Here is a 25511-nt window from a genome sequence, read left to right on the forward strand (position 1 = left end):
TTTCTCCATCCACAACTGATGCACTTTGAGCAACTAATATTTCTTGTTTCTTTCTTTCAAATTCATTCTGCATAAGGATATGCTAAGTCAGACCATAAAAAGTGGTAAGAAATATATTATTAGCATAAATTATATTAGATTATAGACTAACTGTTGTTATGTTATTAATAGACTAACTTCTCATTTTCATAGCACTTAAGCAACAGTAAATCATTGAACCAGATGACAAAAACAGAAATTTGTATATTTTTAAATATGTACCAGATGATAACAACAGAGATTAGTCTATATATGTTGACAACAACAAAGACCAATAGCCAAACTTACAAATATTGTTGACCTTGATATCTGGAATACTCGTACAAACATTGTTGACCTTGATATCTGAAATACTCGTATAAACATTCACTGGAATACTTATACAAGCATTCACTGCTATCAAGTTCTACATTATTGACCTTGATATCTTGTAGCTCATACAGATGTGATAAATAGATAAACAAGTGGGACACTAAATACACTGTAGGCGGAGAACTCATGTATAACTTATACTTATGGACTCATATTGTGAACTCTCCATAATATCTAATCAGCTACTAAATAATCATATAATTAATCACCCTTGGTCCTACTCAGAACATTATGGTGACACACCAAGGGATTCACGGAGTAGCTCGACAACTCAATTTGGGAGAAGGTTTTGCCAAGGAGGAGGGGAATGCTTGGTCCAACTTATTCACCTTTAACTGTAAAACATCTACTGGTATGACTCTTAATTTTAAACCCCTACCTGTTATTGACGGCAGACCTATGGTAATACTAGAAGCACTTGGAATTGAAAAACAAACACATGAATGGAATAATGCCCTTATAGTATCCACGTTTGGAGATGCTCCTACTTTCTCGTATATGTGGAACTATATAGCTCGCTATTGGAATTTTGTTGCGGAACTTGAGTTGTACTATCATGATGATGGCTTTTACATAGTGAAGTTCCAAAATATTTAGGATATAGATGATGTTCTCTTCTCTGGTCCATATTCTATCAATAGTAAGCCACTGATCCTTCAAAATTGGACCCACGATTTTGATTTTACTTAAGAGCTCCCTACCACTATACCCCTATGGGTGAGGCTTCTAAACCTGCCCCTTAATTACTGGGGAGCGGAGGCTCTTAGCAAAATTACTAGCCGATTAGGGAGACTATTATTTGTCGATGCTTGTACTACAAAACAAAGTAGAGCGTCCTACGCTAGAGTCTTAGTTTAGATGAACGTGACTCAAGATCTACCAGATGCGATTGAGATTTTTTATCCCAGTGGAAAGATTTACAACCAACAGGTGGCTTATGATTGGAAACCTCTATTTTGCTAAAAATGTACTAGGTTTGGCCATATATGTTGACGTAAAGAACCAAGGGATAATCTACCTCAAGGGAGACAAAACCAGGTTATAGAAGGTGCTCATAGACGAGAAAGAGAGGTAAAATAATGGTTGCCTAAACATATTGCTGAAGAAATGGATAAACAGCCCCAACATAATGTTGCTACTAATATACCACATCCACAGACCATGGGATTCAGAATTAAAGATAATCAAGCATTGGTTCAAAAAGATGATCAACTCAAGAGTAATTGCGATATACAAATATGGAATGATACCCCAGAAAGAGTGATTACGTCTATACAAATAGGTGAAGATCATCGACAGAGTGGATCTTATGCTGCTTTAGTTCAATTGGGCACAACTCAGCCAAGGTACAGACAAGACTGTCCATGAAACTTACAAATATTTACTCTCCACTATCAGAAGATAACAATGGTATGTAGAGGATAGGGATGCCCCCAGAAGGGAGGAATATAACCTGATTATGAACTGGTTATTTTAGAATGTGAGGGGCATGAACAAGCCCTTCAAACAAAAGGAGTTACAGACATATATAGCAAGGAATAAGGGGGTAGTATGTCTCAAGCAGTTACGGACAAGCAAACTAAGGGTAGAGCTACTTCTATGGCAGGTAGTAAGGGGGTTGCAGGTATTTCAGCCCCAATTTTAACTTCTATAGTGCCCCCTCGATCGTTGATTTTTAGAATGTTTAGTGTGTCTTAGGAGTAGATTCTCGTGCTTGTAGTGAATCAAAATTGGCCCCACACGGCTTCACTACTTCAAGATTGAAATGAACTCAACTAGTAAATAGAGTAAATGAACACTTACATAAGTAGCTTCATCTTTCTCATTTACCCAACTTTCATCAATTTTCTTGCGATGAGTTCAAAAATAAAATTCTGAAATAGAAAGATCTTTTCCAGTAGCTTCTTTCTATATTCAAAAAAAGATATGCATGTTATCAACATTGAATATGATATTATTTTCTTCAAAGAGATATATTTAAAAATATTTATAATTACCATTCTTTTTTAGATCAATCAATGAGGTACACAACCACCTGTATGAAGTGATGCACCGGCATTTGAATCACGATTGTCTTTATTTCGTTCAAACTTTGTTTTGAACTCATCAGACTCCCAATGCACCTTTATCTCCTTGAACACTACATCTTCCATCCAACGTGGTTTCAGACGCAATTTTTTTCTAACATCTCAAAAAAGTTGGGTCATTTTTGAATATGCCCTTTTATTAAAATTAGACCATATAGCATCACTATAGTGAGGAAGCCACTTAAATTTCTTCTGCATATATCAAATGAATAAAATATTAGTTATATAGTCCCACAATTATATTTATACATGAATCAAAATGTATAAATTTTTTACCTTGAATTCCTCAAACCACATCTCGCGAGTAGACTCTGAAAACTTCTTCCATGAAGGTCTAGCCAATTCAAACTTACTCCGAATGCAATTAGCAATACCATTAATAACTACCTTGTGTGGATCAAACCTACATAACATATAGTAGTTATCGAACATCTGCACATATAAATAGTTCACCAAAATATATGTATTACTAAATGTTAGTCTTATTAATCATCCCCTTCAGGTACAATCCATATTTGATTATCATCGTCTTCATTGTCAACTGTATTAGGTGAGGTGGCTGGAGTCCTGTTGGACGGTGGTGACATTAATGGTTTAGAATCTTGATTTGTAGGTTGGGCCGGATTAGATTGAGGTGGAGATTCAATAATAGCAGGCTGGGGTTGGTTGATCCCAAGATTAGGTTAAGAATCATTTACATGAAGTAGACTAGTATGGGAATAGAGGGGGTTGTGATGGTATTATGGGAGGCACAACAATGTTATAAGTCCGGGATTGATTGACTTTAGGATTTTGTTGATGTGAGGAAGAGTCATTTACATGAGGTGAACCAGAATGCAATTAAAGAGATCTTGATGGAATTATGAGAGGCAATTGAACCGTTTGTCGCTCTACTGTCTGTTTTTTTTTTACTTGACTTGTATATTGGGATTAGATATTGGGTTAAAAAAAAATTAAATTGAGGATTTCGGTTAGTCAAATTAAACTCAATTGACATAAATTGAGTATAAATGGCTAGAATTTAAATAAATTAGAAAAATTAAATTGAATTAGGTTGATATTTAATAAATGTAGTAACTATATAAAATTAATATTAAAAATAAATTTAATAATAATAAATAAATGTTGATCAACGGCTAATCTAAAGATTAATAAGAATTTGGTTAAAAAAATTAAATGAAATTTGCAATTGAGTTCAATTGGACACAATTTGGGCTAGGATTGTAATAAATTGGATAAAATTAGGCTAAAATTGTTACAAATTGGCAGAATCAGACTAGAAAATAAATAAATTAAAAAATTAAATCGACAAAGATTGCAGATTAATACAATAATAATAATAGTAAAATAAATAATATAATTATTCTCAGATTAGTTATGAATAAATTGTCTAACTAAAAATATGACACATAATATATTACTTTAAAATCAACGATAATAATAATATATATATTTTATTATATATATAAATTTTATATTTATATATATCTTTTTATTTTATATATTCAATATAAATAATGTTTTCCCGTTATTTTATTTCATTTCATCCATGTTGAGTTATTTATATTTGAAAATGAAAAATAGGTTTGAAAAAAAAGTAATTTTTTCTAAAATGAAAAATCACAAAATTTAAATGCCTGGTCATGAAAAAGAAAGACTCACCACTTTAATTTTCAAAATCAAAATAAAAATTTGAAGTAACTTAACCGAATTTATAGAAGTCGAATCAAATTGAATTTATTTTGGTTTGATTACGACTGTCATTTTCGTCAATCTGAAAATAAAAAAACGAACCAATATTAAATAAGCAAATCGAACAAACAGAATGCCCACCCCTAATCTCATCATATATATAATTCTGAAACTACCTAATACTTTCAACTCAATAAAAAATAAATTAATTTTTTATTTTATTTCGTGATTATTATACATTATATCTCACACCAAAAGACTCCTAAATGTACATTATATTGATCTGTTATATTATTGTGTGTAGTATGATGTCTTACAATTATATTTAAATTAACCAATAGAAAAATACGTTCTATTGGAGCTCTAAGTCGTTCTTCGCCCTATCTTAGGCCAACGAAATTTCACCTCTTTAATTTTTCGGTGATAACATAACGAGTTAAGCTAAGGTTTATTCGGCTCGAATACATCTTCGATACCATCTATGTCAAAAATAAATTTTAATTTCTAGAGCATTTTTTACTTGATTATACGTGTCCACCGATTTAATGTTTAATTTCTTTTTATTTTATGTTTTTTATTCTTCAAGTTTATACTTTTCCTATTTAAAATTTTCAAGACACAAAAATCCTACGTAAATCCCCAAGAAGTAGCTTCACCTAAATTTGTAGCAACACAATCCCCCAATAATTTTTCAAATAATAATTTCATAGTTAAATCCCCAAGAAATTATTTCAGCTAAATTTGTAGCAACACAATCCCTCAATAATTTCCCAAGTAATAATTTCGCAGATAAATCCCCAAGAATAAATCCCCAGCAAAATTCGCACAACAAAATCCCCAAATAATTTCCCATGTAATAAAATTCATTATATAAATTTCAACCAAAATATCTCTATGTAAATCCGTAGGATAAATTTCCTGAGAATTTTTCTATGAATTTAAACATATATATATATATATATATATATGTCCATATACCTGCGGATTTATCTAGAGATAAAATACCCACCGATACATTTTCCCAGGTAATGTTACAAGTAATAATTTTACAGGTAAATCTCCAAGAATAAATCCCCAACAAAATTCACAGCACAAAATTCCCAAATAATTTCCTAGGTAATAATATCCATTACATAAATTTCCACCAAAATATCTCTAAGTAAATTCTTAGGATAAATTACCTGAAATTTTTTTTATGAATTTAAAAAATACATATATTTGTCCATATACCTGCGTATTTACCTAGAAATAAAATAACCGCCGATATATTTTCCCAGGTAATGCCGCAAGTAATAATTTTGCAGGTAATTCCCCAAGAAAAAATTCCCAGCAAAATTCGCAGCACAAAATCCCCAAATAATTTTCTACGTAATAAAATTCATTACATAAATTTTCACAAAAATATCTCTAAGTAAATCCGTAGGATAAATTACCTGGGGATTTTCTACAGATTTAAAATATATATATATTTGTCCATATACCTGCGAATTTACCTAGAGATAAAATACCTGCCGATATATTTCCCCAGATAATGTCGTAAGTACGAAATTTGCGCAATATGGCGCCAAATTTACCTGCGAATTTTTTTGCAAATATATAGTTCGCAGATAATATATTTTCATGTTAAGAAATTTAATATTTTCGTAGGTAAATCCGCATGTATTTCCTGCGATATTATTCCCTAGGTAAAATCCCCATGTAATTTACAGTTTTCTAGTAGTGAGCATAATTAATCTCAGCATAACTACATTCCCAACCAAACGATCCCTGAAAGTACAAAATAGGGGTCAAAATGTTGGGGATAGTTGGGATTCAACCTACAAGTATAAACAGCTTTTTATTAAGAATTATTTAATGTTTGAAATTTGGGACTTAGATAATTTAATGGAAATTTAAATTAATATTAACCTTTTCAAATAAGTATTGACTAATAACTATTTTAAAAACTATTAGGACTTAAAAAAAAGTCAAAGAATAAAATCTAAGTAAATAACTATTTTTAAGTTATTTATAAAATCAAAAAACTATTTTAAAAAATCTTTTTTGTTTTGTCATATAATATAAAATAATATTAAATAAATTAATCATATTAGACTAGGTTCTAGAATCGGTCCGACTCGGTTTCGTAATGGTACACTAAGGGACTGATGCGAAACTCGCTATTGTAACCGGTAGACCCAAACTTGGTAAGCCAGGTTTACAATAGTGAACTAGCCTCCAAATCACGAAATCGATGTGTTTCCACCAAACCTGGAGCGAAAGTTCTAGATTCGATCCGTTGCCACCCTTAGGACCTGTCGCGCCCCATTTTCCTCACGAAAAGTGGAATTCGACGTGACCAATCCTTTTGGGATTGTTTGAGGATGAGTGTGAAGAGTCGCCACCTAACTAATTAAGGTGCGTTAGGGTACCGGTCTAGGTCAACTACGAACCTATTTTTTTGTTTTGTTTTAGTTCACCAGAGTTCAGGTAAGGGTTCAAATTACCTCAAAAGGAAAGTGTTAAACACATTTTGATGTCCACAAAGGTGGTTCCCGACCGAATTCGTACTTTACGTGGGGATTCTATGTAATCAAATAAAGATCACTTATTTATTAACTTAAATATTGACAAAGCGATAAAGTAACGAATAAACAAACACATGTTATTTTTGGTATTTCTAATTGTTGATTATCTAAGTGATAAAAACACATAATAAAATAAGCAAGGAGAAAGAAATGACATAATTTATAATAAAAGAGGACTGCTTATGTAACAAAACTAACTACCCCAAATAAATAAGCATGTAAATTAAATAAAAAAAGACTTTGTCAAATCAAACAAAAAACTGTTTTTGATTTCATTCGGATCAGAGCCTCAACTTGTTTAATCATCTTCCGACCCACTGACTGAACTCTTAGACAAGCCATATGTCTTACCTTTAATGTTTGTTGGAGATCATCACTTTAGAATGACTACCCGTCCTACCCCACCTAGGCTGATTGTTAACTCTAAAGGTGTTCTCAAACAAGGATAAAACTAGCATCTTTAGTAATTCCTATCGTCCCGCCTTTCTCCAAGAGGCATTGAATTTTACTATTTTGAATTTATGGTCTAGACAAAATAAAATTATGTTGCTTAGGACTCGAAACGCGTAACACATTGAACATCGAGTAGCAAGTAATGTCTCACGTTAGCCACTTAGTTATTAAAGAGTTGATTAATGTGATTTACATGCAAAGACAAAGAATAGCTACTTATTTTTTGCCTCTTTAACCTATGGGCATGATATCTAAGTGCAACAATTGACTAATATGACAAAAGGTAACTGTGATTCGTGTATGTAACAATGCATTATCATGTTGTTGAAAGAGTGTGTCAGAAGTGTGGTAAATATGTCAGGAAATTGTGCTCACGAATAAAGTATTATAAACTAATTACACTATGAAAAATTAACAAAAATATTTAAAAATGCAGTAACATGCTAAGGAACATAATGATGTACTTCACCTAGTGTTTAACATATTGAGGGTGCTCAAAAACCTACGTTTTAACATGCTGGTGATTGTGCTAGTGCACACTAATTTCATATTAATGTGCTAAAAATGCAGTAACACAGTCTTAGTAATGCAGAAACGCAATTCTAATAATTCAAGAATGCAGTTTTACTAATGCAGAAACACAATCATAATAATGCAGAAACGCATTTTTAATAATGCAGAAACACAATTTTTAAAAAGCAGAAATTTGACTATTATTGGCATGCTGAAAATATGCTAGTGTGCAGGAACCTTATGTTAATATGCTGAAAATAGTGCAGAAAATTTATATTACTATGCTGAAATTTTATTTTAATACACCAGAAATTAAATCTAACACGCTGAAAATTGACTTATTATGCTAAAATTGTATTTTTTTTTAATATGGCGAGTAAGCTAACCTGTGAGGACAAACATGAATTTAATGTGAATGTGCTAAAATGCTTAAACAAACTGTTTTAACATGCCGACAATTTATTAACATGTTAAAAAATACATTGACATGCTTATTTTAAAGTTAGACATACTAGAAGATACGACATGGTCAAATTTAATGTTTAACGTGCCAAGAATGCTTAATTCTAATGTTAAAATGCTAAAGTTTAACATGCTGAAACATATGTTAATGTGCAGAAAATTTAATGCTATCGTGCTTTAACAATATTTGTGTTAACATGCTAAAATATGTTTTCACATGTTTAATCGAGTATCTAACGTGCATTTTTCATGCCAAAATTGCTTAAACATAATGTGTAACATATTATCATGCAGGAAGGTGCAGGAATTTAGTGTTAACATGTGAAAAATTAAATTATTTTGTTATGCCTAAATTGTGTTGAAGTGCCAAACATGCAATGAATAAGTTATGGCTCAAGTATCCAAATGCTTCGAATATTAGGTGATTCATATAGCACGTAATACACGTAAAATCCTAAGTTGTGCCTACCTATACTATTCACAGAGCATGTAAGTTTCCGCCCCCGAGCAGTCCCCATTATTATTATTACAATAATAGTACTGTTTATACAATAATATTACAAACCAAATAATAAGAAACTAAAACTAAATAGAACTACTACAATATAATGTAAACACCTCGGCGACTCTTCAAAACCCCATAATTGTTTATTTATATCTGCGAGATAAGATTTAATGACATGTAAACAGGAACATATAATAACGAACATCGAAATATTCCTATAGACATGCTTTCTAAAGGCTTTCACAACGTGATGCAATCAATACACACAAAGAATGAAAATTACATAGTTTTGAGAACTTACCTAAACGGCGAAAATAATAATAAAGATCGAAAAAAAGTATGATTGCAGTAGTAAAGCGAGTTGAATGCCTTGTCGGAATCAGAGAAATCAAATAGCTTGAAAATATCTTTTTCTTCGTCTTGCAGTTACTAGTAGTTTTATTTTAGAGAGTGATTGTAATGGAGAACTATTTGTTAATGAAAAGAGGGGGAGTTTATATAGTAAAAGAATCATAGAAAGTAAAAGGAAGATAAATATTTGTCAATATAAATTTTTCATAAAAAAAAAATCACTCATATATAAAAATCAGTCAATACACATGGAAGGAAAATAAATATCAAAAATTTCTAAATGAAAGGAAAATAAATTATTGTAACAGTCAATCAGAATCAATTAAGGAGAAGGAAATTATCAATTACACAATTTATTATTTTCAAATAAGTCACATTAAATCACTTAGATTGAGAGTGGATTAAAAGTTTGCCATAAATAACAAAGGGAGAATCTGTCAAACATAGAATAGATTGGAATGACATATGGATTTTCTATAAATAAGCAAGTAAAAAGAAACTAAAATATATTAAAAGGTAATAGACATCATATGGGTATGAGCAGCAGTAACTAAATAAAAATAAAAGAAATAATTATACAAATATGCCTTAACCACAACAATTTAATTATGCACAAAAAAATTAAATCCAAATCATTAAAATTACGTACGAAATCAGTCCCATAAACTATCATTTAAGAGAAAAACACACACACATTTTTGCCATAGGCACCTAGTTATATGAGTCACATTTCATCGATGTTAACCAAATTAGGGAACAACAATATCGAAAACTTGAAATAATTAACAACCTAATAGCGGTTTTAAGGACAAATCGACGCATTCCACATATATGATTATGAATACGTAAATAAAGGAATTAAATCGAAGTTTAAAATCAAAAATCACAAAAGTTTTAATCTAGAAAACGGATTCATCTAACAAAGTAAAAAAACATGCAACTTAATATATTAAAGAAAATCAAACCAGGCAATAATAGCAGATAAGTTCACCAGAGCCTCGTTGTTCATCAAAACCTCGTCGGTCATCAACTCTGATGAGGACGTAACGGGTGAGAGGAGAGGGCAGTGTTGCTGGAGCATGAGGGAGGCGGTGCTATGGGGGTTTAGCTGTTGCACAGAGGCGACGGGACAACTTAATTGCTGGTCGGAGTGGTGGAGATGCGGAGAATGGAGTGGCTGGTCGCTGACCGGCGAGCCTAGCGATGGCAGCGAAGGGGTTTCGCCAGCGTAGTTTTGCCGGAAAAGGGGTGAGGCGGCATTTGGGAGAGAAAAGGATGGTGTGGCACTCGTGTCACCGGCGGCGGTTGAGGCAAGGGAAAGAGAAGGGCGGCGGCTGTTCCGGCAGTGGCAGCCATGGCTGCTGGTGGAGAGAGAAGAGTGGAGAAAGGGTAGAGAGAGTAGTGGAGCGGCGGCAGCAGCCGTCCACCGGCGACGGCGACGCCATTTAGAGAGAGGAAGGGTGAGAGGTTAGAGTGAGGGGAGAGAAGAAAGGGAGCGTGCGGTTGATTTGGAAGTGGCTAGGGTTAGGGCTTCCTTTGTCTTTAAAAGAAAAGAATGGTCCTTTTGATCTCAACCATTGGATCAATTTTGATCGATGGCTGAGATTCAAAGGTTGAGAATTTTTAAATTGAGTCAAGAATGGGCTATAATTGTAATAATATATGGCTAGAATTATAATAATTTGGATAAAAATTGAGCTAAAAGATAAATAAATTAGGCAAAGTGATTTCAATTTGGGCTGTTATTTAAATAGTAGTTGGGATAATAATAATAATAGTAAATAATAAATAATAAATAATAAATAATAAATAATAAGCAATAAATAATAATAATAATAAATAATAAGTATTAATAATAAATTAATAAATACTAAGTACTAATAATAAATAATAATAATAATACATAATATATAATAACAATAATAAATAATGTGTTTGCAAATTGTGAGTGTGCACATTTACGTATAAAATAATAAATTTTAATAAAATTAAGTAAAAATGTCGTATTTGAATTAATATGATAAAAATGATATTAAAAGATAATAATTTGTGCATTTTTCTAAATTATGAATATGACACGTCAATATCTGTTTGATACAAGAAAAATGTGTAAAAAAAACTAACATTTAAAATTAATTATTTTGCCAAAATAGCAGCCTAAAATGAGTATTGGACGGTCAAAAATTGGGTGTCAACAGCTGCCTCTTCGTTGCTTGAGAATGATGAAATAATTGTCAAGCAACGAAAGTCAACGTAGTAGCCAATTTTGTCCAATCGAGAAAGATTCATTGGAATTAAAGAACCAAGAGGTGGTTAAAAAATGGTATGGCGGAGACTTTTGTCTGAAGTCGCCTACATTTCTCTGATTTTATAAGAATCAGGCCTTGTGTAGTTCTAGATTTAGGAATGAATAATATTCCTAAAGAATGTTATTGATAAAGGTTGGGGCGTCAACAATGGTATCGTGGGTCAGTGAGACCGTAATGAATTGGAATAATGACGTATGGAGAAGTTTAAATATGTTAAGGTAGGTGAGTATCAGGATGAGTTCACGCGATGGATGAATAAATGGGGTGATATTTCGAAAATAAGAACGAAAATTATTTCTGTTTGTTACTCCTTCTCCGTCACCTGCGTATTTCACAGTATACTCAATAACCAGGGTTAAAGCATGTAAATGATAAGCATTTGATAAACATAAAGTGAATGTAAGAAGTAAAGAAAATGTATCTGTTGTATTGTTGGATCAACTGTTGAGTTGCTCGATATGATGTTGGATCAGCTCTTGGGCTTCTTGATATAACGTTGGCTTGGCTATTGGGCCTCTCGATGTAATGTTGGATCAGCGTTTGACTTCTCGATATGATGCTGGATCAGCTGTTGGGCCTCTCAATGTAGCATTGGATCAGCTGTTGGGTTTCTCGATATGACATTGGATCGGCTGTTGGGCCTCTCGATCTAGCATTGAATCAGTTGTTGGGCTTCTCAATGTGACATTGGATTGACTATTAGGCCTCTTGATGTAGCGTTGGATCAGCTGTTGTGCTTCTCGATATAATGTTGGATCAACTGTTGGGCCTCTCGATGTAGCGTTGGATCAGCTGTTGGGCTTCTCGATATAGCGTTGGATTGGTTATTAGGCCTCTCATGATGGGGTAATTCCTATTATCTATACTTATCAATCCTACCACTTTTAGCTCAACTGGATAAAAATGGTTAGCACAGATGCATATTTCGAAGAGACAATTAGTGAAAACAACCGCAATAATGATAAGAAGAGATAAGAAAGTGTATCTGTTGTATTATTAGATCAACCATTGGGATTCTTGATGTGATATTGGATTGGCCGTTGGGCCTCTCGTGATGGAATGATTCCTGTCATCTGTACCTGTTAATCCTGCACTCAAAGAAAAATTGTGAGTTTGTAAGAAAGGAAGGTCGATTTGTGTCTCTGCCTCGATTGATGTCGTCGTCTTGTTGAATACGAGTTAGGACATGAAAAAATGTAAGGTTTCAAGGACCCAACATTGTTGATTAAGGTTCTACAGGAACCCGCTATTGTTGATTAAGGTTCTACAGGAACCCGATATTGTTGATTAAGGTTCTACAGGAACCTGATATTATGGATAAGGTTCTATAGGAACCCAAGATTGTTTATTAAGGTTCTACAGAAACCCAATATTGTGGATAAGGTTCTGTAGAAATCCAATATTGTTGGAGGTTCTACAGAAACCTCATATTATTCAATTAAGGTTCTACAAGAACCCAAGATTATTTATTAAGGTCCTACAAGAACCCAATATTATGGATAAAGTTCTACAGAAACTCAATATTATAGATAAGGTTCTACAAGAACCCAAAGTAAGGAGTGACTAAAGCAAGAACGGAAACAACAAGATAGGCAATATGCCAATATATACATAGAAATGCAATACATAACAAATAATTATGAGTCTATTTGAGGTCGTGAACCTCTTTGAATTTTGAATGAGACTAACATTCAACGCGTCAAGGATGCCAAGACATCCCACGTTGAATGAGACACATATTCCTTAATAAAAGAAATATGTAGCCAGGACCTAAAGGACAAGAGTGTGTTTATGACATGGTTCCCTCGAATAGACGACTCGAGAGTGGGAAAGCTTGTGACTGTCGACGTACCACTGATCAATCGATCCACAAGGCATTTCCCGCAGGGTGTTTTAGGAAAGAATGTCCGTGCAATCACATAACCATTCGTAAAAGAAAATAAAGAAGGTTTTAAGTGGAGGAAAGTATGAGCGAAATGACAGTTACATAAAGTAGTAACACGTAGCACATAGCAACATACAATAGCATGCTTTAGCAATCTAAAAATAAACATTAAAACACATATCCAATAAAAGTAAAGTAGACATCGAGATATATAAATAACACATAAAAAGGGAAGGAGAAGGAGAAGGGATTAACATGTAAAAATGAATCATGATATAAGCGATAAAAGAAAAAGAGAGAAATTAATTACGAAAAATAAAAAAAGTGAAAGAATCCCACATAAAACACAAACTCATAATGGTTAGAACCTAAGCTCCCCAGCAGAGTCGCCATTCTGCCGCACCTCATTTTCCCGCAAAAAATGGGATTCGACGTGACCACTCTTTTTGGATTGTTTAAGGATGAGTGTGAAGAGTCTCCACCTAATGAATTAAGGTGCGTTAGGGCACTGGTCTAGGCCAACTACGAACCTATTTTGTTGTTTTATCTTAGTTCATCAGAGTTCGGGTAAGGGTTCAAATTACCTCAAAAGAAAGGTGTTAGGCACCTTTTGAGGTCCACAAAGGTGGTTCCCGACCGAATTCATACTTTACGTGGGGATTCTATGTGATCAAATAAAGGTCGCTTATTTATTAACTTAAATGTTGACTACGCGATAAAGTAACGAATAAACAAATACATGTTATTTTTGTTATTTCTAATTGTTGATTATCTAAGTGATAAAAATACATAATAAAATAAGCGAGGAGAAAGAAATGACATAGTTTATAACAAAAGGGGACTGCTTATGTAACAAACTAACTATCCCAAATAAATAAGCATGTAAAGTAAATAAAAAAATAAAAAAACTTCGTCAAAGTAAATAAAAAAATAAAAAGACTTCGTCAAAGCAAACAAAGAAATATTTTTGGTCTCGTTCGGATCAAAACCCCAACTTGTTTAATCATCATTCAACCCACTGGCCGAATTCTTAGACAAGCCATATGTCTTACTTTTAATGCGATTGGAGATCATCACTTTCGAATGGCTACTCGTGCTACCCTACCTAGGCTGGTTGTTAACTCTAAAGGCGTTCTAAGACAAGGATAAAACTAGCGTCTTTAGTAATTTCTATCGTCCCGCTTATCGTCCAAGAGACATTGGACTTTGCTATTTTAGATTTGTGGCCTAGACAAAATAAAATTATGTTGCTTAGGAATCAAAACTCGTAACACACTGAACGTCAAGTAGCAAGTAATGTCTCACATTAGCCCCTTGGTTATTCAAGAGTTGATTAATGTGATTAACATGCAAAAACAAAAAATAGCTATTTAATTTTTATGTTTTTAACCTATAAGCATGATATCTACGCGTTCAACAATTGACTAATATGACAAAAGGTAATTGTGATTTGTGTATGTAACAATGTGTTATTAAGTTGTTAAAAGAGGGTATCAAAAGTGTGGTAAATATTTTAATAAATTGTGCTCACGAATTAAGTGTTATAATCTAATGGAAATATGAGAAATTAACAAAAACATTAAAAATGCATTAACACGCTAAGGAACATACTTATGTACTTCACCTAGTGTTTAACATATTGAGGATGCTCAAAAACCTATGTTTTAACATGCTGGTGATTGTGCTAGTGCACAGTAATTTCATATTAATGTGCTAAAAATGCAGTAAGACAGTTTTAGTAATGCAAAAATGCAATTCTAATAATGCAGGAATGCAGTTTTACTAATGCAGAAACACAATTATAATAATGCAGAAATGCAGTTATAATAATGCAGAAACGTAGTTTAAATAATGCAGAAATGCAATTTTAATAATGCAGAAATTTGACTATTATTGGCATGCTGAAAATATGCTAGTGTGCAGGAACCTTATGTTAATATCTGAAAATAGTGCAGGAAATTTATATTACCATGCTGAGATTTAATTCTAATACGCCGGAAATTAAATCTAACATGCTGAAAATTGACTTATTATGCTGAAATTTTATTTTTTTAATATGGAGAGTGAGCTAACATGTGAGGACAAACAGAAATTTAATGTGAATGTGCTAAAATTCTTAAACAAATTGTTTAACATGCCGAAAATTTATTAACATGTTGAAAAATACATTGACATGCTTATTTTAATATTAGACATACTAGAAAATACGACATGCTCAAATTTAATGTTTAACATACTAACAATGCATAATTCTAATGTTAAAATGCTAAAGTTTAACATGCTGAAACATATGTTAATGTGCAGTAAATTTAATGCTACCGTGCTTTAATAATATTTGTGTTAACATGCTAAAATATATGATCACATGTTTAATCGAGTATCTAACGTGTGTTTATCATGCAAAAATTGCTTAAACATAATGTGTAACATATTATCATGCGGGAAGGTGCAAGAATTTAGTGTTAACATGCTGTGAAAAATTAATTATTTTGTTATGCTTAAATTGTGTTGACGTGCCAAATATGCAATGAATAAATTATGGCTTAAGTGTCCAAATGTTTCGAATATTAGGTGATTCATATAGCACGGAATACACATGAAATTCTAAGTTGTGCCTACCAATACTATTCACACAGCACGTAAGTCCCCGCACTCCGAGCAGTCCCCATTATTATTATTACTACAATAATAGTAATATTTATACAATAATATTACAAACCAAATAATAAGAAACTAAAACTAAATAGAACTACTACAATCTAATGTAAACACCCCGACGACTCTTCGAAACTCCATAATTGTTTATTTAAACCTGCTAGATAAGATGTAATGGCAAGCAAACAGAAGCATATAATAACGAACATAGAAATATTCCTATAGACATGCTTTCTAAAGGCTTTCACAACGTGATGCAGTCAACACACAAAGAATAAAAATTACATCATTTTGAGAACTTACCAGTAAATGACGAAAAAAAATAAAGAACGAAAAGCAGTATGATTGAAATAGTAAAGCAAGTTGAATGCCCTGTCGGAATCAGAGAAACCTAATAGCTTGAGAATATCTTTTTCTTCGTCTTACAGTAACTAGTAATTTTATTTTAGAGAATTATCGTAATTGAAGAGCTGTTTTTTAATGAAATGAGGGTGAGTTTATATAGTAAAAGAATCATAGAAAGTAAAAGGAAGATAAATATTTGTCAGTATAAATTTTTCATTAAAAAAAAATAAAAAAATCACCCATATATAAAAATCAGTCAATGCACATGGAAGGAAAATAAATATAAAAAATTTCTAAATGAAAGAAAAATAAATTATTCTAACAGTCAATCAGAATCAACAGGGAGAAAGAAATTATCAATTACACAATTTATTATTTTCAAATAATGCACATTAAATCACTTAGATTAAGAGTGGATTAAAAGTTTGCCATAAATAACAAAGGTAGAATATGTCAAACATAGAATAGATTGAAATGGTATATTGGATATTCTATAAATAAGCAAGTAAAAAGAAACTAAAATATATTAAAAGGTAATAGACATCATATGGGTATGAGCAATAATAACTAAATAAAAATAAAAGAATTAACTATACAAATATGCCTTAACCACAACAATTTAATTATGCACAAAAAAAATCAAATATAAATCACTAAAATTACGTACGAAATTAGTCCCATAAACTAACTATCATTTAAGAGCAAAATACACAATCACACATTTTCCCATAGGCACCTAGTTATATGAGTCACATTTCATCGATGTTAACCAAATTAGGGAACAACAATATCGAAAACTTGAAATAATCAACAACCTAATAGCGGTTTAAGGACAAATCTACGGATTCCACATATATGATCATGAACACGTAAATAAAGAAATTAAATCAAAGTTTAAAATCAAAAATCACAAAAAATTTTATCTAGAAACCGGATTTGGCTAACAAAGCAAATAAACATGCAACTTAATATATTAAAGAAAATCAAACCAGACAATAATAACAGATAAACTCATCAGAGCCTTGTTGTTCATCAAAACCTTGTTGGTCATCAACTCCGACTAGGACGTAATGGGTGAGAGGAGAGGGTAGTGTTGCTGGAGCATGAGGGAGGCGATGCTATGGTGGTTTGGCTATTGCACAGCGGCGACGGGCCAGCTTTCTTGCTGGTCGGAGCGGTGGAGATGCGGAGAACGGAGTGGCGACATGGCTGATCGCTGACCAGCGAGCCTAGCAATGGCCGCGGAGGAATTTCCCCGGCAGAGTTTTGCCGAAAAGGGGGTGAAGCGGTATTTGAGAAAAAGAAGGCCGGCGTGGCGCTGGTGTCACCGGTAGCAATTGAGGCAAGGGAAAGAAAAGGGCGGAGGTTATTCCGACAATGGCAACCATGGCTGCTGGTGGAGAGAAATAAGTAGAGAAAGGGAAGAGAGAGTGGTGGAGCGGCGGCAACAACTGTACACCGGCGGGGGTGGTGACGTTTAGAGAGAGGAAGGGTGAGAGAGGAGAGAAGAAAGAGAGGGTGCGACTGATTTGGAAGTGGCTAGGGTTAGGGCTTCTTTTGTCTTTAAAAGAAAAGAAGGAGCCTTTTGATCTCAGCCGTTGGATCAATTTTGATCGATGAATGAGATTCAAAGATTGAGAATTTTTAAATTGAGTCATGAATGGGCTATAATTGTAATAAATCGGCTAAAATTGTAATAATTTGTATAAAAATTGAGCTAAAAGATAAATAAATTAGGCAAAGTGATTTCAATTTGGGCTTTTATTTAAATAGTAATAGGGATAATAATAATAATAGTAAATAATATATAATATATAATAAATAATAAATAATAAGCAATAAATAATAATAAATAATAAGTACTAATAATAAATAATAATACTAATAATAATAATACATAATATATAACAACAATAATAAATAATGTATTTGCAAATTGTGAGTGTGCACATTTACGTACAAAATAATAGATTTTAATAAAATTAAGTAAAAATGTCGTATTTGAATTAATATGATAAAAATGATATTAAAAGATAACAATTTGTGCATTTTTCTAAATTATGAATGTGACACGTCAATGTCTATTTGATACAAGAAAAATGTGTAAAGAAAAAATACTAACATTTAAAATTAATTATTTTGCTAAAATAGCAGCCTAAAATGAGTATCGAATGGTCAAAAATTGGGTGTCAACAGGACCATGTGCCCAAATTGAAATTTTTAAAAAATACACTAATTTGAGAGAATTTTCTTTTACACCTATTTTAAATCAGAAGCTACAAATGGCCAAGGCGAGCTCATAGCATTTAGTTAATATGGGGGCACCCGAATTAAATCCCCGTATATCTGACACTTTTGACATTTTTGCACAAATCTGCTATAGTCACTTTCCATGGTCATCCAGAAATATCCGGTTCTTAGGATCTTCTTGGTTAGAGTGAACCCATTCATATGAGGTCCACACATTTCAGTGTGAATTTCTTCAAGTAATTTTGTAGTTTCGACGGAATCTACACATCACAGAAATCCCAAATCTGTGGTCAAACAGTAATTTATTACTGTATTGCACGTGATATTTATTCTAAAGATTTTTATATATTAATATAGCATACGTATAATTCATGTGAGTTTTTTGATTATTAATAAAAAAAAAAGTACAGACGTCTCTAATCAGTAGTAAGGTACAACAAATATTTAACCAAAAGAATATAGACAACAAGCAAATTCATACATTAGCAAAAAAAGGGACCATATATAGTTTGTAACAAACTAAAAAGATATCAATAACAATCTTCATCTGGAGAAAACAACTTACTAAGGTTTCAAAGATTTCAACAAAGAAGTGTAGCTCACTTCATATCCCCTCCAACTATTTATATAATAATAGTTATTTTTCTAAACTATGACATACAAAAAAATTCATGTAATTAAGAAATTTAAATTACGTCAAGCTAATACTTTATGCATGTGACAATAGCAGATGAACACCTACAAATTAATATAAGTGTTAGACCTTATATATTATAATTGAATATTATGCTTTAAAATTAAAACATAGTCTTCAATTTTTATTTATAACATTATTAGATAACCGCATGTGTGTATATCATATCAATCACTAAAATATTGTATATTAGAGCAACAAATTTTCTAAAATAATAATAAATACTAAAATACATGTAAATTTTCTTACCATGAAAATAGATACAGTAGCAATGCCAGTGAAGTAGAACAAATCTCTCTTCTTGCATGTAAGGTCCGGATGAATTCTTCCTCTAAAATATTAATTGTTCCGCAAAAAGGTTAAATAGAACATATATAGAAGTAGCGTTAGACCTTATATATTATAACTGAATATTATGCTTTAAAATTTAAACATAGTCTTCAATATGTATTTATAACATTATTAGTTAATCACATGCGTATATATCATATCAATCACTAAAATATTGTATATTAGAGCAACAAATTTTCTAAAATATCAATAAATACTAAATTATATGTAAATTTTCTTACCATGAAAATCGAGACAGTAGTAATGCCAATGAAGTAGAACAAATCTCTCTGCTTGCATGTAAGGTCTGGATGAATTCTTCCTCTAGAATATTAATTGTTCCTCAAAAAGGTTAAATAGAACATATATAGGAGTAGCGTTAGACCTTGTATAATATAATTGAATATTATGCTTTAAAATTAAAACATTGTCTTCAATTTATATTTATAACATTATTAGATAATCGTATGTGTATATATCATATCGATCACTAAAATATTGTATATTAGAGCAACAAATTTTCTAAAATAACAATAAATACTAAAATACATGTAAATTTTCTTACCATAAAAATAAAGACAGTAGCAATGCCAATGAAGTAGAACAGATCTCTCTTCTTGCATGTAAGGTCTGGATGGATTTTTCCTCTAAAATATTAATTGTTTCTCAAAAAAGTTAAATAGAACATATATAGGAGTAGCGTTAGACCTTATATATTATAATTAAATATTATTCTTTAAATTAAAACAGTCTTCAATTTATATTCATAACATTATTAGATAATCGCATGTGTACAGTGTATATATCATATCAATCGCTAAAATATTGAATATTAGAGCAACAAATTTTCTAAAATAACAATAAATACTAAAATACATGTAAATTTTCTTACCATGAAAATAGAAACAGTAGCAATGCCAGTAAGTAGAACAAATCTCTCTTCTTGCATGTAAGGCTCGGATGAATTCTTCCTCTAAAATATTAATTTTTCCTCAAAAAGGTTAAATAGAACATATATAGGAGTAGCGTTAGACCTTATATATTGTAATTGAATGTTATGCTTTAAAATTTAAACATAGTCTTCAATTTATATTTATAACATTGTTAGATAATCACATGTGTATTTATCATATCAATCACTAAAATATTGTATATTAGAGCAGCAAATTTTCTAAAATAATAATAAATACTAAAATACATGTAAATTTTTTTACCATGAAAATAGAGACAGTAGCAATGCCAATGGAGTAGAACAATTCTCTTTTCTTGCATGTAAGGTTTGGATGAATTCTTCTTCTAAAATATTAGTTGTTCCTCAAAAAGGTTAAATAGAACATATATATGAGTAGTGTTAGACCTTATATATAATTGAATATTATGCTTAAAATTTAGTCTTCAATTTATATTTGTAACATTATTAGATAATCACATGTGTATATATCATATCAATCACTAAAATATTGTATATTAGAGCAACAAATTTTCTAAAATAACAATAAATACTAAATACATGTAAATTTTCTTACCATGAAAATAGAGACAGTAGCAATGCCAACGAAGTAGAACAAATCTCTCTTCTTGCATGTAAGATCTGGCTAATTCCTCCTCTAAAATATTAATTGTTCCTCAAAAAGATTAAATAGAACATATATAGGAGTATTACTTTTTATGGTTTAGAGTCCAAATCACAATCTAATATGGTAGTATACGTGTAATTATTATTATAGCGAACAATTGATACACTTTATTATTTGTTTAATTAAGAAAAAAATTTAATACAGGAAATTGTATAACTCTTTAATTTTTAATATTTTAAATTTAATTAATAATAAGGAAAAAAGTGAAATGACGCTTGTATCTATTACAGAGTGTTTTTAATGAAGGGCAAAAAGTTCAAATCACTTTTCTAATGGTTTTCACACTTTTAATATATATATATATATAGATTATAGATTATAAATATAGATATAGATTATAAATTATTTAATATTTGAAATTTGGTGTAGCTCAACTAAGCCAAATTTGTGGTGATTAAGATTCATTAAAAGGGAAAGTGTTTCTATTTTCTTTTCTTATTTCCTAGTACGAATTCGAAAAATATAAAACATATTTTAATTTCACCCCATCACAACTTTAATGATAGAGTTTACTAAGCAGGCTATATATGCACGGAACTTGAATTTATATTCTTTGTAGCTTGAGACTAATTTTTAAGTTAACCCACATCTTACACTTCATCATCAATCTCTACTCACATCTTATTTCTAATTACAGATTCTTGATGACAGCTTTGCAAAACGTAAAAAGTGAATATATATTTATCGAAAGGTCAATCATGCAGCTGATGTTCTAGAAAAATTTAACAAAAACTTAACTCCTCCTAACGACGTCAGACTTAAATACCTATAATGTGTCATATCCCAAAATATATATTTACTGCTTTCAGTAATATCTATTTTGGAACAGTTTCGACAAGAACAATCCCTATTTATAGCATTTTAAATTCTCAGATCATCGTATAAATAAATGAAACATTTTTTTGAGGAAAAAAGAATTGACCAAAGAAATTGCGAGTGGTGGAAGTTGGAGATGGGAGTATGTATTGACATTTTAACATCATTGTTTCATTTTCTGTTGACGAAAAGGTAGAGGAGACCTTGAAGGTTCCAACCTTCACATGATAAATAAGACAAGATAACTGACAATTTGGACAGGAAATTTGGTATGTATCTCTGATGTGTTCCTATTCTTTTCATTTTTTTTTTGGCCAGCATACTGCTATTTTTTTAAAATTTATTTATCTGATTTTAATTTAGCATAAAATTTAAGTAATTGCAAAAAAAAAAGGAAATTTTAATTAAAAATATATAGAATGTACTAAATATTCTTTAATTTTGTATATTAAATATATCATATGAAAAGTTAGAACTAAAAAGTTATAGAAGAAACACTTCTTTCGAAACAAATTAAACTAAAAAATAAAACAAATAAATTGAAACAAAGAAAACACTTTCTACTCCAAACATAAAATATTAGTAGCAAGCAAAATGTGTTCACTTTATAACAACATAATTAATGGTGGATGCCCGTGTACCCACGAGTCCAATATTTACTAAGAGGCTGTCTGTATTATATTTCTACTATACATATGTTATGAAAATTGGTATGGGAACAATTAGTAGAAGAGTGGTATAATGCATATATATATATATATATATATATATATATATATTTATATACTAACACAGTTGGCCATTATATTTGTGGTGACCATTTTGATTTTGATTACTGCTGCAACCTTTCAATGCTGTAGTGGACAAATTATCTGTGGTTGACAGAGGAAGTATTTTATGTGACTGATATAGGGTTACAAAGAATGATGTATGGTTAATTGTGTCACATACCTTGTTAATGGATTCGGCGTCATATATGTTGTTTTTTCATTTTTTTTTCTGCTTTCAAAAGGACAGTACAGGAAAAAAAATGATGTTCACTTTACTGCAAGAGTTTTCTAAAAAATGAAATGTGAAAGAATGTTAACTTAAGAAGAAGATGCAGAAGAAAAGGGGGTAAATGAGGTATACCTTTCAATCCCTTTTGATAGGGAATTTGCTGTTGGAAGGTTTAGTTTGCAAGTTCTCTAGTCCTTAAGTAGAGGGAGATCATGTTCTTGATAGATGTCGTCCATATAGTCATGTTTGTAATAATTAATTAGCAGCATGGTCATGATAAATCAAGAACGTCTCTTTAAGATAATAATTTAGGATCAAGCTATAGTTTATTGATTGATCTTGTAAATTTCATAAAATGAATGATTTACTAGAGGCCAAGGCACATTTAAGTTTCTAAAGGTTAACAGTCAGTCAGAGAAATAAAAGATGCTGAACATAGAATAATTCAATTTAACATTATGGTCATGTTGTTGGTGATGTATTTTTTTTTAATCTAATTACTGAGAATGAATGATTTTTGGATGTTAAGGTAACATTGATAACACTAACTTCGCAAATGTTATCAAACCTGCATATATATGATTAGGGGCGGATCTTAATGGGCTCGCACGCCACCTGCAAACTTCGACGAAAAATCTATATATATAGCTATATATATATATTAATATAATCAAATATTAAATCTGCCACCTATAATACCAAAGTATTGTCTAGTGCAAGTGGCAAAGAGCCACTTTTGTAGCCCATAGGTTGTGTTGTCAATCTCGGCTAGCAACAATTGTTTTTAAAATTATTTTTGTTAATAATTGCTCATTAAAACAAGGCAGCAGGCGTACCACCGTATACCAGTTGACTTTTCTATTTAATTAATATTATTTTTTGATTTTTTTATTTATTTGTTTAAAAAGATATAATCTAATCTCTCTCATCAAAATTTTTAAAAAACCCTATTTTCAAATCAAAACATCTACCTTTCTTTGCCTGCTTTCTCTGTTCTTGAGGTTTGCTACTGCTGCTTGCTCTCTCTGTAAGTTATTTTGAAAAATTATTTTGTTTCTTTCTTGAGCCTAAAAACCCAAAGTCGGAATTATCTTGATTTAGGAGAAAGTGTTCTAATTTTGTGAATTGAGATGGAGAATTTTTTCAAGAAGGTTAATTATTTTCAATCAAGTTCTAGTAATGTCAATGTCAATCGTTCTTGTTTTTATAATTGACCTCGATTTTGATTCACTTAAAGCCGATCTGGGAGAAAGAAGACCAATTTCTGATTATGATCCTCGAATACGAGATGAAGTGAGGAAATATTATATTAAAAAAGGGCCTCGTCAACCTCTCTTGAAACCATATCCTTCAAGTGAAATAGGAGGTAGAATGCGTCAATTTGCTTCAAGTTGGTTTAAAGGTTCACATTCGACTTGGTTGGAGTATATTGTGGAGAAAGATGCCGCATATTTTCTTTGTTGTTATTTGTTCAAAAATGAATTTGTTCATGAAACTACAGGTGATTTATATGCATCAAAGGATTTTAGGGGTTGTAATAAGGCTCTTGAAAGATTTCGTCTACATATCGGTAAAGTTAATAGTGTTCACAACAAATTTTACAATAAGATGCTAGATTTGTCAAATCATTATAAATCAATTTAAGTTGTTCTTGACAAACATTCTCAAAAGGCAAAAAGTGACTACCGAATCCGTTTGAAAGCTTTAATTGATATGGAAAGACTTCTTTTGTATCATGAATTGCCTTTTCGAGGTCATGATGAAAGTGAATTTTCAACTAATCAAGACTACTTTTTAGGATTTTTGCGGTGGCATGGAGGCAAACATCCGGATGTGGGAAAAGTGATATTAGAAAAAGTTCTACAAAATGATACTTTGACTTGTCCTATGATTCAAAAGGATATTGTCAATGCTTGTGTGAAAGAAACATTTAAAAGTTGTAATTGAAGACTTGAATGGAGATTACTTTGGTATATTAGTTGATGAATCCAAAGACATCTCACACAAAGAACAAATGGCTCTTGTTTTGAGGTATGTTGATAAGAATGGTGAAGTTGTAGAATGATTTATCGGTCTTGTCCATGTTAGTGATACATCAGCATGCTCATTGAAGAAAAAAATTTATTTTTTGTTTTTTGATCACTCACTAAGTCCATCCAAAATACGTGGACAAGGTTATGATGAAGCTAGTAATATAAAGGAGAGATAAATGGTCTCAAAACTTTAATTATAAAAGATAGTCATTTGGCATATTACATTCATTATTTTGCACATCAATTGCAACTAACACTTGTTGTTATTGCTAAAAAATATTTGGAAGTTGAAGACTTTTTTGATCATGTTACTAATGTGTTGAATGTTGTTGGAGGATCTTTTAAGCGTAGAGATTTACTTCATCATCACCAAGTTGAAAATTTGAAGCAATTACTTGAGTTCGGTGAAGCTCATACCATACAAGGATTACATCAAGAACGTGGGCTTCAAAGACCGGGTGATACTCTTTGGGGATCACATTTCAAAACATTGAATAACTTTCTTGTTATTTTCTCA

At 31.3% G+C, this 25511-nt stretch overlaps 1 long non-coding RNA gene across 1 annotated transcript; it reads right to left on the minus strand.

Moving 5' to 3' along the window:
• Positions 1–8591: 8591 nt before the first annotated feature.
• On the minus strand, positions 8592–10603 carry LOC107863819. The gene is made up of 2 exons (XR_001672450.2): positions 10007–10603; positions 8592–8843 (listed from the first exon to the last, which is right to left on the minus strand). It is a non-coding gene; the product is annotated as an uncharacterized LOC107863819 (long non-coding RNA).
• Positions 10604–25511: the final 14908 nt, after the last annotated feature.

Source organism: Capsicum annuum, chromosome 3 (genome assembly GCF_002878395.1).
Source record: "Capsicum annuum cultivar UCD-10X-F1 chromosome 3, UCD10Xv1.1, whole genome shotgun sequence".
In the NCBI taxonomy this organism is placed as follows: Eukaryota; Viridiplantae; Streptophyta; class Magnoliopsida; order Solanales; family Solanaceae; genus Capsicum; species Capsicum annuum.